Source organism: Myodes glareolus, chromosome 21, assembly GCF_982192425.1.
Source record: "Myodes glareolus chromosome 21, mMyoGla1.1, whole genome shotgun sequence".
Taxonomy (NCBI): domain Eukaryota; kingdom Metazoa; phylum Chordata; class Mammalia; order Rodentia; family Cricetidae; genus Myodes; species Myodes glareolus.
The window spans coordinates 10,661,791-10,674,348 of NC_142046.1; the positions used below are offsets into that span (position 1 = coordinate 10,661,791).

A 12,558-nucleotide genomic window follows, 5' to 3' on the forward strand; every position below is an offset into this window, starting at 1 on the left:
ACGAGTTCCGGGACAACCAGGGCTACACAGAGAAACCCTATTTCAAAAAGTCAAAATTGTAACCTAAACAAAAAAGTTAGGATTTTTCCCACATGCACACAGAAATACAGATTGTTGCCAATCTCTTTTAGGAGGAGAAATTTGACAACCAGAAGCCTGTATTCTCAAAGCACAAGAATTGGATATAGCCGCATTTTCCATCTCTCCAAGGTTCTGTGACTGTCCTATTGGCCTCTAATGCCACTCCCCAGCTCCACAAGTTACCTGGAGTCTGCAGCCAGGTCTTAGGATGTCGTGTGTATCTGACCCAGTACCCAGTGCCCCAGGTCAGGCTCCTGGGACCGGAGTGGCAGGAGGGTGTACTGGCTTTCTTCTTGCTTCTGGCTGTGACAGGACAGACCAGGAGAGGCTGGGCAGCATTTAGACAAGCGCATAGCACTGCCTGTCCAGGCAAATGGGCTTCAGAGGTTGTGAGATGTCCGGGCCATAGGTCCTATAAATGGCTGTGTCATCCCTGTCACATGTTGCCAGTGCCCTTCTTCGTGAATGCACAGGAGAACAACCTAGAGGAAGTTCTTCAACACACAGTCTCCGACCCCATTCCTAGGCCATACCCTTGACCAGCTCAACAGAAAGCTGTGTTGGGGTACATTGAGCCGGGCACCCCCATACAAGCAGTCTGTTAGGAGAAATGAGATGGGCGGAGAACTAAGGCACCCTGGCGGGATGCACAGGCTGGGGGGAATCGAACACTGCCTGTTGGATCCTAACCACAGGAGAGGCTGGGGCTGTCTGGGAAGTGAATATCCAGACATGAAGAAGGGGGCAGGATGTCCCAGCCAAGGTGGGGTGAAATCCAAGATTCTGAGTGGAAATTGAGGACACAGCTGGATTGAGGGTGGGCAAGAGAGTATGGGAAGACACAGAGACAGTCAGGTCTATGTTCTGCAAAGCTGGATGCAGTGGCACAATGCCTATAATCCCAGCACTGGGGAGGTGAAGCCAAGGCTGTGACTTTGAAGCCAGCTACAGTCGGAAGGCTCCTCTGGATTCTTTGATGAGACAGAGTTACCAAAGAGGACTCTGGAAAGGAATCAAGCCTGAGACCAGGAACAGATAGGGGCAGAAAATGAGGGTCCTCGTCAGCCTCTTCAGTTAACGCTACAAAGCTGCTTCCCTCCTCGGTCCACGCCCTTTCAAACAGTCTGAATCACAGACCGTCTGTGTAAAGGATGTGTTTATCTGCTCTTTGAAAGCTGTGGTCTCTCTTTACCAGCTCCTGGGCCCCATCCTTCAGTTAGCCCAGACACCGAGAAGGAGTGAAGGAGGATCCTCTTGCTAATGAGTGCAGTCCAGGGGCCTCAGCGTGGCCTGTGGCGTCACTGGCTCTGCTGCCAGCGGTTTCTCATTTCTAACTGGGCAAAGTTTTCGGGACATTTTTATGGGCTGCCCCAAAGCCAGCTGGAAGCTCTTTTTCCATAAACTCTCCCGAAGACAAGTAGCCAGATTTCACATACTAAAATGAAAATGTCAAAAGGGCTGCTAAAAAGAAAACATTGTGGACTCATTTATGAGGCTGTAGCTCACAAAAGCTGGGTATGGTGGGTACAATGGCATCACAGTGGGTACGGTGGGTACAGCGGGCACAGTGGGTACGGTGGGTACAGTGGGTATGGTGGGTAAGGTGGCATCACAGTGGGTACAGTGAATATGATGGGTACAGTGGGCACAATGGGTATGGTGGGTACAATGGCATCACAGTGGGTACGGTGGGTACGGTGGGTACAGCGAGCACAGTGGGTACGGTGGGTACAGTGGGTATGGTGGGTAAGGTGGCATCACAGTGGGTACAGTGGGCACAATGGGTATGGTGGGTACAGTAGGTATAGTAGGCACAGTGGGTATGGTGGGTAAGATGACATCACAGTGGGTACAGTGAATATGGTAGGTACAGTGGGCACAGTGGGTACTGGGTGCAATGACATCACAGTGGGTACAGTGGGCACAGTAAGTATGGTGGGCATAGGGGCATCATGGTGGGCACAGTGGCATCACAGTGGGTATGGTGAGCACAATGGTATGGTGTGATTGGTTGGAGATAGATGTTGGTTTGTTTATTTGATATCCTTGTTTGTTTGTTTGTTTGTTTGTTTGTTTTGATCTTTTAGGACAGGGGTATTATGGAATCCAGGCTGCCCTCAAACTTGCTTTGTAGATGAAGATGACCTTGAACTTCTAATCCTCATATTTTCACTTCCTGGAAGCTAAAATTTCAAGGGTGTGCCACCATGCCCAATTTATGTGGTGCTAAGGCTCAAACCTGGGACCTTGTACAAGCAAGGCAAACACTTTACCAGACAAGCTACATTCCAGCCTTTCTTGAGTTTTGTTGTTGTTGTTGTTTGTTTACTTATTCTGGCAAAAGCAGTGGTCAAATTAGAACAATGGCAGTAGTCAAATGAGGACAACAATGACCGCTTGCTTGTCAAGTTACCCAGCAAACACTGGACACCCTGAGTAGAACACCAAGGCGAGAAGCTGCCTTGGCCATCACTGCCCGTTCCTACCACCCTCAAGGTTCAAAATATTTTCTTCATTTACAGTGCTTGTAGGTTCAATACCTTAATTTCTCAGAGGAGGGGATCATGGTTCTTCAAGACCAATGTTTCGAGCTAGTAGGTGGTACATACAACTTGGTCTTGAGTCAAGATGGATCTAATTCTAGGTTCTGTGTCATTAGCTTAAGTTGGGCTATTGCTTCAAGAGGGTAGCTGTCACTTGGAATCTTCCCAGTACCCAGCTCGACCTTAAAACTCTGTCAGGGACTATTCCCCATTTTGAGGAATGGAAAACTAACATTCACCTTGCCCAGCCGGCATCGCGGTAAAGACTGCCGCACCTCCCTGGAGAACAGACAGGCATGTGCGAAAGCAGCTTTCACTCTCCCAGGCTGATCCCCGGAGAAGACCCTGGCATACACTGGCCTCACTGAGGTGGAGTTCTGCAGCTCCCTGGGGCATTGCCTTGGACTGTTGTCTAGCCGCTTGCTGGCACTGCAGACCCTTGCTGTCCGTCAGCAAGATCCCACTTTGCCTAAGATGGGAAGAGTTCGGCCTGGTGGCTTTCAGCAAGACTCTGCAGGGATAGATAGCCCTCGGGTCCTAGTTCTTCATCCTGTTGCAGAGCTGACAGAATAGAGATTTCCTGGGGTGCTCTGGACCCCTCTGGACGCTGTGAAAATGCTGGCACAGCCTCTCTCACTGTGGTCTGAGGAATACCACAACACAGGGCCACAGGTGTGAGTTGCCAATGTCCTAAGAAGCCAGGCCTAGTCTCTCACCTGTGGCTCAGGGCCAGCTTCCAGATCTGCCTGAAGCTTCCTCTGGTCCTTCCGCTCCTATCTAGGCCCTTCTAGCCTTTGGAAGGTCATGACTGTGGAGAAGGTGACTGCAGGAAAAGCCATGGCTGTGGTGGGCAGAAGGAGAAGTGTGGGGTATTTGAGCAGAAGGCTAGACAGAAAAGGACAGGACTCACGCCTGCCGTGAGGTGCAGGTGGTGAGCCTTGAGGAGCCTGACCCGTCTCTGCCCTCACAGACTCCAAAAGTGTGTATTTCAGTTGATTTGGGGACAATATGAGACAGATACATATCTATATGCAATACTTATAAGGGACATTTGTGGAATTAGCTGGTAAGGCTGTATCAGGGTGGCAAGCTTGGAATCTGCACGGTATATCATTTTCACTTTGAACACCTTCAACTAAGTGGGGCCCGCTCACACTAGGGAGGGTCATTTCCTTCAACCTAACCGGTGTGCACGGGCTTAGGTGTCACCTTCACAACCACACCCAGATTGGCATTTGATTACATAGTGGGGCCCCACAGCCTAGACAAGTTGACACCAAAGCTGTCAATAACCAGCACAGAGAAGGTAGCCCACGCAGTGCCTCCTGTGATGGGGCAGAGGAGGCTGCAAGCTGAGTGGACTGATCGTGGAAATAGGAAATGCTAGGGCAGATGGCCAGTCATGTAGAAACTGTGGTCACTCCGAAGGTGCATTACCAAGTGCTTGGATGAGCCTGGAAAGCTGGGTGAGCATGTTACCTGTGGTTTCAGTCCCTCGCTCCCTTTTGATTCCGCTGTATTCTGTACAGACTAAGGCTGTCTCCAGAGAGGCATGTCCCTCTGTGGCTCCCTGTCTCCTGTTTCTTATCTCCCTGCCTTGGCATCTCTTTGCTTTGACTTCCTTTCAAACTGTGCCCACGATTCCCAACTCTACACTGCTCATAGTGTCTCCCCTGCAGATTAGCCCCTTTAGATCCACTGCTGGCCTGTTCCCTGACCACCTGAACGTCACATGCCATACCCAGCCCTGGGGTTTGTCTAAACTTCGCTGTTGGGGCGTCCAGTGATCTGAAACACACCGCATGAAAATGTATCCTAGGTCAGCGGACTCCTCCCTCATGACAGCTCCCACCCTTCCTAGGTTAGCGGGTCCTACCTCATGACAGCTCCCACCCCTCCCAACGTGAAACTCTAACTGGATCTTTCTTCTCCTCTGAGGTGGGAGGACAAGGGACCCGTGGTCTTAGAAGAAGACAAAAGGCCCCAGCTAATCCTCTTAAACTTATTGCCCCAATATTGGGGACAGAACAAGGATGGAGCAAAGCAAGAGTTCGCTGCAGGAGTAAAGGCTCTTTGTCTCTGAAGAACCTTGGAATCCTGATGACAGGTTCATAGCTCTCCAAGCAGAAACGGGTCCTGAAGGGCCACTCATACCTTCCCACTCCAACAAGGATTCCCTTCAAAATTTGTTTCATGTCACAGAATATTTAACCACAGAATTTTTAAAATAAACATTGGTGGTAGAAAGACTAGATGGGGCTGGAGAGGTGGCTCAACAGGTAAAAGTGTGACTGCTCTTCCAGAGGTCCTGAGTTCAACGCCCAACACTCTCATTGTAGCTCAAACTCCTGTTGCCTTCTGGCCTCCATGGCACGACATACGTGCAAGCAAAACACCTATACACATTAAATTAAAAAAAAGAAGAAGAAGAAAGAGGAAGAGTTAGCTTCCCCCAGGAGGAACCCCTTAATTTATGTCCAATACAAAGTGGTCAGCCTTGAAATCACATACAGACAAACAAGAAAAACAGACTTGGGCCACCAGGTCTTTACTCCCAGCATGTGGGAGGCAGAGACAGGATCTATGTGAATTCAAGGCCAGCCTGGTCTACAGAGTGGGTTCCAGGACAGATTGCAAAGCTACATAAAACCCTGTCTTGAAAACTAACAAAAACAAAAAAAAAAAACAACCAGACTCGGCAGATTATATATTTAAATATTTGTGCACACATACATAAATACACACACATATGTTGCATCTACATATATGTGTAACAATACTGACCGGAGAAGAAGAGGGATCAACTTGAGAGATGGGAGAGACCTCGAAGGAGTAGGGGGAGGGAACTTAGGGAGAGGTGAAGGGGGAAGGGAGGAAAGGAAAAGGGGGAAGTGATACAATTATATTTTAACTAAAATGTAAAAACAATTTAAAAGAAAAGACTCCAGGGACTGCCTGAGAGCTGACAAGACAACGCCAGCAGATCTGGCTTCTCCACGGATTTCCCACTCAGCCTGCAAGTCTTCCCTGCTTCCCTGTCCTTGAAGGAGCCTCTGTAGAGCGTTCCCCCACATGAAAATGGGGACTTAGGAGCTGACATAGGAGGTCCTCTCAGCTAGCTACCTGGCGCCAGGGGCCTGTCTAACTTCCGTCTCTGTGATTATGAATGTGTCACATAGCTTCCTTAGCCACAGGTGAGGAAGTTCTGCCCTCCTGGAGCCTTGCTCACCCTGCAGCTGTGGGCGTGGCGTGAGGCAGCACCAGGTGAAATGTCATGGTATCAAAGGTGCCCTAGCCCTCAAATGGACATCCGCTGAGGCAGATGAGGCTGGGGAGGAGGCACTGGGCTGGATGGCTTAGTTTTGCTTCTGTCGGGTGCTCTGTGCAGCGCAGGTTGGTACTAAAGATGAAATTTTAAGATCTGTGTGGCAGCAGGAAGGTCCAGTTTCTCTGAAGGACTGAACCCCAAACAGCCATAAAAAGGCTTATTTTATTGACAGTTACACAAAGTGTTTCCTAGTACCAAGGTCCCTAATTCTAATTTGCATGTCTTACTGAAGGAGAGCGTCACACGCTGCCCCCCACAGCTCTAGTCCTTTATTATGTATGCTTGCAATACACAATAATACCAAAAGCTTCTGGGATGCCTGAGGCTTCTCCTGACCAAAGTCACAAGGTGGCTGTGTTGCCCCTTCAGCAAGGCCATCACTGCTTTTCCACAAGGATTCCTCAAGGTCAGAGCACTTATAAAAAACAGTTCTTCATTCTGACATCTGCTTTGATACAAAGAATCTGCTAAGTTCCTACAACAGCCTCAATTTCCATCTCCTCAAGACCAAAATGGAACACCACACCATAAAAACAAGAAGGACAAAGCCAGGCAGTGGCGCACACGCCTTTATTCCCAGGACAGGCAGGTGGATCTCTATGAGTCCAAGGCCAGCCTGGTCTACAAAGTAAGTTCCATAACACCCAGAACTGTAACAGAGAAGCCCTGTCTTGTAAAACCATTAAAAAAAAAAAAAGACAAAAAATAACTCTCAAATTCTCAAATACAAAACTTAGAGTTAGAACAGGTCAAGTACTTATGTGGGATGATTTATGATGAATGACAGAAAATCACACATTTGTTCTAAACTTTAACCATTGAGCAACCCTGGTTAGTTAAGTATTTGTCCCAGGAATGAAGGAGACACAAGGACCAAGGTCACAGGATCAGATGATTCAGTTACTGGGGGAAGGGGCAGAATACTGGAAGTCATTCTTGTGTGCTCAAAGCCAGCCTGCTTATCTGACCCCATCTCTAGCAATTACCTGCTGATGTGTCTGTCCTGCCCTCCCCCACACCAGCTCTGGACCAGGGACAACTGGAGGCCATTGGCTGAACTTTTTTTATCTTTATAGCACACCCAAGATTCCAACAGACAAGTGTCCACAGCATGGCTCCCTAGCTGACTGCTGAATGTTGAAAGTAGATATAAAAGAGAACGATTTTTTGTTTGTTTGTTTTATTTTGGTTTGGTTTTGGTTTTTCGAGATAGGGTTTCTCCATGTAGCCCTGGCTGTCTTGAAACTCACTCTGTAGACCAGGCTGGCCTAGAACTTAGAAATCCACATGTCCCTGCCTCCTGAGTGCTGGAATTAAAGGCATGTTCTACCACCAATCAGATAGGACCACTTCATTCTTAACAGTGACATGGGGGGTGGGGTAGTAGCAGCTCCAGTTCCATGAGCTGGCAAAGGTTCCCTTTCTACAGGAATAGACAACTTGATTTCTTTTATTTACCCACAAAAGCCACAGGTAAAAAGTGTTTATGGCTTGGCAGCTACCCTTGCCACAGGCGCGGCAACAGGTCACAGTCTGACCCCGCCAGCCCACTCATCTTCAAATAGTGTTAATGGCCATGTTTTCTACTAGAATCTGAAAACACCAGCCAGGCAGTGGTGGCGCACACCTTCAATTCCAGCGCTTGAGAGGCAGAGGCAGGTGGATCTCTATGAGTTCGAGTTTAGCCTGGTTCACAGAATGAGTTCCAGAACAGGCTCCAAAGCTACACAGAGAAACCTGTCTCAAAAAGCAGAAAAAAAGAGAGAAGGAAGAAAGGAAGGTAAGAAGAAAGGAAGGAAGGAAGGAAGGAAGGAAGGAAGGAAGGAAGGAAGGAAGGAAGGAAGGAAGGAAGGAGAAAACACCTCCATGAAAGAAACATTCTAAACTGACCTCCAAATTTAGACAGAGAACACAGACCCTCCAAATTTAGACAGAGAACACAGACCCATCTAACTAGTCACCTGCATGATAATTATTTCCATAGCCTAAATGACCATAATATTCAAGTGTTTGTATAAAGCGTGACTGTTTCATATAGAACCTTCATGGATGTTGCATAGGACTTGGGTAAAGGGTTCTGAAACGAAATGATGTTTTTTCAAAGTAAGTTAGTGACTGTGTGCTGAAACAAGCGAGTTTTCCAGGAAAAGTGATTTAAGTGTAATATGGAGACCATTGCCGATGGCTTGTAGTTCTTCCTTGCACATTTCTACATCTTCCTTAACCAAATATAAAAGGAGTAATGCTGAGTGAAGAGAAAGCACAGCTGAGGGGATGGAGCATGTTCTGGTGTGGTGCGTGTGTGTGCATGTGCATGTGTGCATGCATGCATGTGTGTGCACGCATGTGTGTATGTGCATGTGTGTGCATGTGCATGTGCACATGCATGTGCGCATGTGTGTATGCGTGCATGTGCATGCGTGCGCGTACATGCATGCATATGTGTGCGTGTGTGCATGTGTGCATTGTGTGTGTGTGCGTGTGTGTGTGCACGTGTGTGCGTGCATGTGTGTGTGCGTGCATGAGTGTGTGTGTGTGTGTGTGCCCCTGCCACTCTAACCCTCCACCCTCTCCCTGACGTCTGTCAAGCTTGGCTCACCAAGTTGTGACAAGTCTTAAAAGAGGAAGGCAACTGATGGCAGACCTAGGAGGAGCTGTGGCCTAAACCACCCTGCACACTTCAGTGTCAATGCACCCCAAGACTCCACGTTAGTAATCATCTCAGGACCTCCTGTGCCCATCTTGATAATGATTAGCTGTCCCAAACATGGAATGTGAGTCTTTCCTAGGAGACTTGAATAAGCACCTATTCACCCCAAATGGAGAGACCAAAGAATGGAATCCATTCTAGCCTTTGCTGGGAACCAATGGGCTTATTGCCACTAATTGTAGCAGGGTGACAACCTACATCACCAAAATGCCCACCCCATTATGAGTGACAGCTCACTAAGTCCCCACCCTTGGATCTCCCCGCCCTGCAGTTAGCTTCATTAAGTCTTCTCTCTTCAGATAGGGTTTACTACATTGGGGTGGGTATATTCATATGTGTGCAAATGGGTTTGCCCATGTGTACACACATCCGAGGTCAATGTCAGATGTCCTTCCTCTACTTTCTTGGGGTCTTGGGTGCCTGGCATCTTCACAGTGACCAGATTATTTGTAACTCCTCCCTGGGAGACATGAACACTTTTTTTGGATACATATTCTCTCACCAAACCTGGAGTCTGCTGTTTCAGCCAGACTAGGTGTCCAGTGAGCAACCATGTCTGCTGTCTCCACTCTGGGTTCTGTGGTTACAGAAGCAAACCACTGTGCTCAGCTTCTATGTGAGCTCTGGGCATTTGAAGTCATAGCCTCACGCCTGTCACACACTTAACGCACTGAGCCAGCTCCCCAGTTCCCTTGGTTACTACTTTTATAACCTTACAGAGGGGCAGAGGTTGCAGATCTTCTCATTTTCATGAACTTCCTGGGTTCTGTGGGTTTCAAGGCTCCTAGTGGCTCCCCCTTCCCTCCAGGAGGAAACTGCACAAAAGCAGAGGGAAAGCCGCAGGCTAGGAAGGAGAGAAGTAGAGAGGACTGCACACCAGCCACCAGCTCCGTCACATCCTCATACTTTGACATATTTGGTCTTTTCTAAGAAAGAAATCGTACAGATCTGATTAAACCCTCCTTGTGCTTCTTTCCAATCTCAGGCCACACACACACACACACCAGTCCGGGATCGTTCACTGCCCATGATGGTTAATACCTCTACACCCCTTGACTATCACTAAAACCATGCACAGTGTAGTCTCGCAGGTTTAAATGAATAAATGAACATTTTCTACCCCAGACTACCTACCTACCTCCTTGCTTATCTGTCCCTAGTATGTATGTATGTTAGGGTTCATTGTCTTAGTTTAATTTCTCACAAGATATAATTTTATCTTTTGTTTGTTTGTTTGTTTGCTTTTATATGTTGAGTACCATTAAACTGGAAGTACCCGTATCTTAAATGCCACTTGATGTTACCCCATCAGGTCTCCAAAGTCCTAGCGATTGACATCCCTAACAGCAGAACCTGAGAGGCCCTGGCACTGCACCCTAACTACCCCCCACTCTCTGAGACAGGCAGATGTTAACTCTTTGCTACCCTGGGGACCGGTGATGATGCCACAACACGGCCCTTCTCATTTGCATCTCCCACATGGCTGATGAAGGTGAACATCTCTTTATATTTTTGGTCATCTTGGCCATTTGGGTTTCCTCTTTGGGGAATGATCTGTTGATATCTTTTGCCTGGTCTTAAATTTTAAATCAGTTTTATTTAAGGCTTTTCAACATCAACAACCCTAAAAAAAAAAAAAAAGCAAAATCTCTCCAGGTCCCTAGCAAACAGCATTCTTATGAGAAAAATGTGAAATGATCATGAATCTGTATGTCATGCTTACACATGGATCATACTAAACTTCAATGTATAACTCCAATTTTAGTCTATATATTGCCTAAGCAAGCACTAATCAATTATTGATTGATTGATTGATTTCTTTAAGACAGGGTCTCACCGTGAAGTTTTGACTATCCTGGAACACACTCTATAGACCAGGCTGGTCTCGAACTCACAGAGATCTGCCTTCCTCTGCCTCCCAAGTGTAGGAATTAAAGATGTGCACCACCACAGCCCGGCTCACTGCTCACTTTTTAACCTTGATTTTTAAATTTTGTGTCAGTCCATTCAATTCCCTCCTCCTGAAACATGTGCCTCCCTATTCCTGCATTCTACCAGAATGCTAGTTTCTCCATGGAACTAAGCCTCTAAATCACAGAGAACGACACACCTTTCTCGTGGCATTTCAGTGTCCTGCCTTGTCCTTCTCACTTCTCGTTTCGCACAAGGCCTCTTTGTAATTTACCAAAGCACCTGCTCCTTTCTGTATCGACCTTTATTGGGGCAACAGCCCTGTGAGGCAGAGTAGTATTGCCACCACCTTTGAATAGACAAAAATGGCGCATAAACCTTGGGGACTAGCTCACCCACAATCCCTCAGCTCAGAAGCAGGCCCGGCTTCGGAGCAAGAATTCCCCAATTCCATGCCCAGATCTTCTTTTTACATAAATGTGTTGCCCCAAAACCAGATTGCAGGTCCTCTTTCTCTTACTCACCTGTGTGCCCTAAGCCCGGAGTCGTACCCTATGCAAGGGAACAGAGGGTGAGTACATATTTCTTGACAAAGCACACTATTCCCCTTCTGCACGGCCATGGGCTGACAGGGGCTTTGCATACTGTGTCCCCTAACTTTCCCAACAGCTGAAGTGACACACTCAGGATCTCACACCCAGGGATGGGTGGCGCCTGCCTGTGAGCTGCAGAGACATGCTTCCTCCGCTGTCTCTGCCCCTGGAATCCTAAAGGTAGTGTTGGTCAGCCTAGAGGCTCTTGAGAGCATCCTGGAAAGAGGGGTGTTATCTCTGCTGAAAGTGACTAAATGCAGGTGCCTTTGAATTGGTCTTCCTAGACTGGAAGATCCTGTCTGATGGGATTGCTACCAACTTCCTTTCCAGGCTCAGCAAAAGGGAGACAGGTGCTCAGATAACTAGGTTCTGCTGTGGGTCAAAGACCCAGAATGAGGGTGGTAAGACAGCAGGAGCGGGAATACCAGGGGATGAGGGGGAATGAGGAAGGGTGGAAGAGGACTCCTGTTTCTCAAGCTAGGGGACAGAGGCAGATAGGAGCTTCAGGCTGCACTGCCAACATCCAAGGAGCAGAGGGACAATGTGGGCCACTAGACAATGAGCAGGGAAGGCTCCCATGAATGCACTCACTCCGCAGGGGTGTGTGCGGGCACCATGGTAGCAGGTGCAATGGGTACTTCCGACTGAAGGCAGGAATGTGGGTGAGGGGCGTCAGCCAGCACTCTCTCCAGCCCTGGTGCCAAGAGTGAGTCTGGATGAGAACACTCTGTCTTTTCTCCTGGAGGGAGACTCTATCGACTGAGACTTTATCAGATCTACAAGATCTATCCTAAGTGCTGTGTTTGTGCACGTGGTGTATGTGATTGTCTCTTTTGCATTGTATCTCTGCAGTGCGTGGGTGGCATGCCCGCGTGGGTCTTGTGGTTACTGTATCGGCGCTCTATCCTTGCTGACTTATGTGCCTTACACGTGGTTCCGCGGGAGCCTACGCTGAGAGGAGAGTGTCATTTTGAGTGTGTCTGATTCTCTGAGGCTTGCCCTGGTTTCCCGGAGGTGGAGTGGGATGTCTGTGCTGTAAGATCAAGGTGCTGGGCGACCTAGCCGGGGCCATCCAGGGTCCGGGTGTAACTCTGTGCGTGTGGTGTGTGCACGCCTGCCCAGCCGTGGTTCTGTGCAGCTGCGTTTCCGCGTGTGCCAGCTCGGCTCGCTGCGCGGGGGCGGCCCCGGGAGGCGCTGCGGGGCCCCGCCGGCCACGGGCTCCAATGGCGAAGCCGGTGCGGCCCCTGCTAATTACATAAGCGGGGACGTCAATAATTCGCGGGGAAAACGCGAAAAAGATGGCGCCCCGCGCCCGGGGGGCCCCTTCCTGAGCGCACCGGCCCCTCCCTCTCCGCGTCCCCTCCTCCCCGCGGCGCCCCCGCCCCGCCCCGC

General features: G+C 48.8%; 1 non-coding gene across 1 annotated transcript; it reads right to left on the minus strand.

The window, feature by feature from the left end:
• Positions 1-10,344: 10,344 nt before the first annotated feature.
• Positions 10,345-10,451, minus strand: LOC125399062 (U6 spliceosomal RNA). Its single transcript, XR_007231590.2, has one exon. It is a non-coding gene; the product is annotated as a U6 spliceosomal RNA (small nuclear RNA).
• Positions 10,452-12,558: the final 2,107 nt, after the last annotated feature.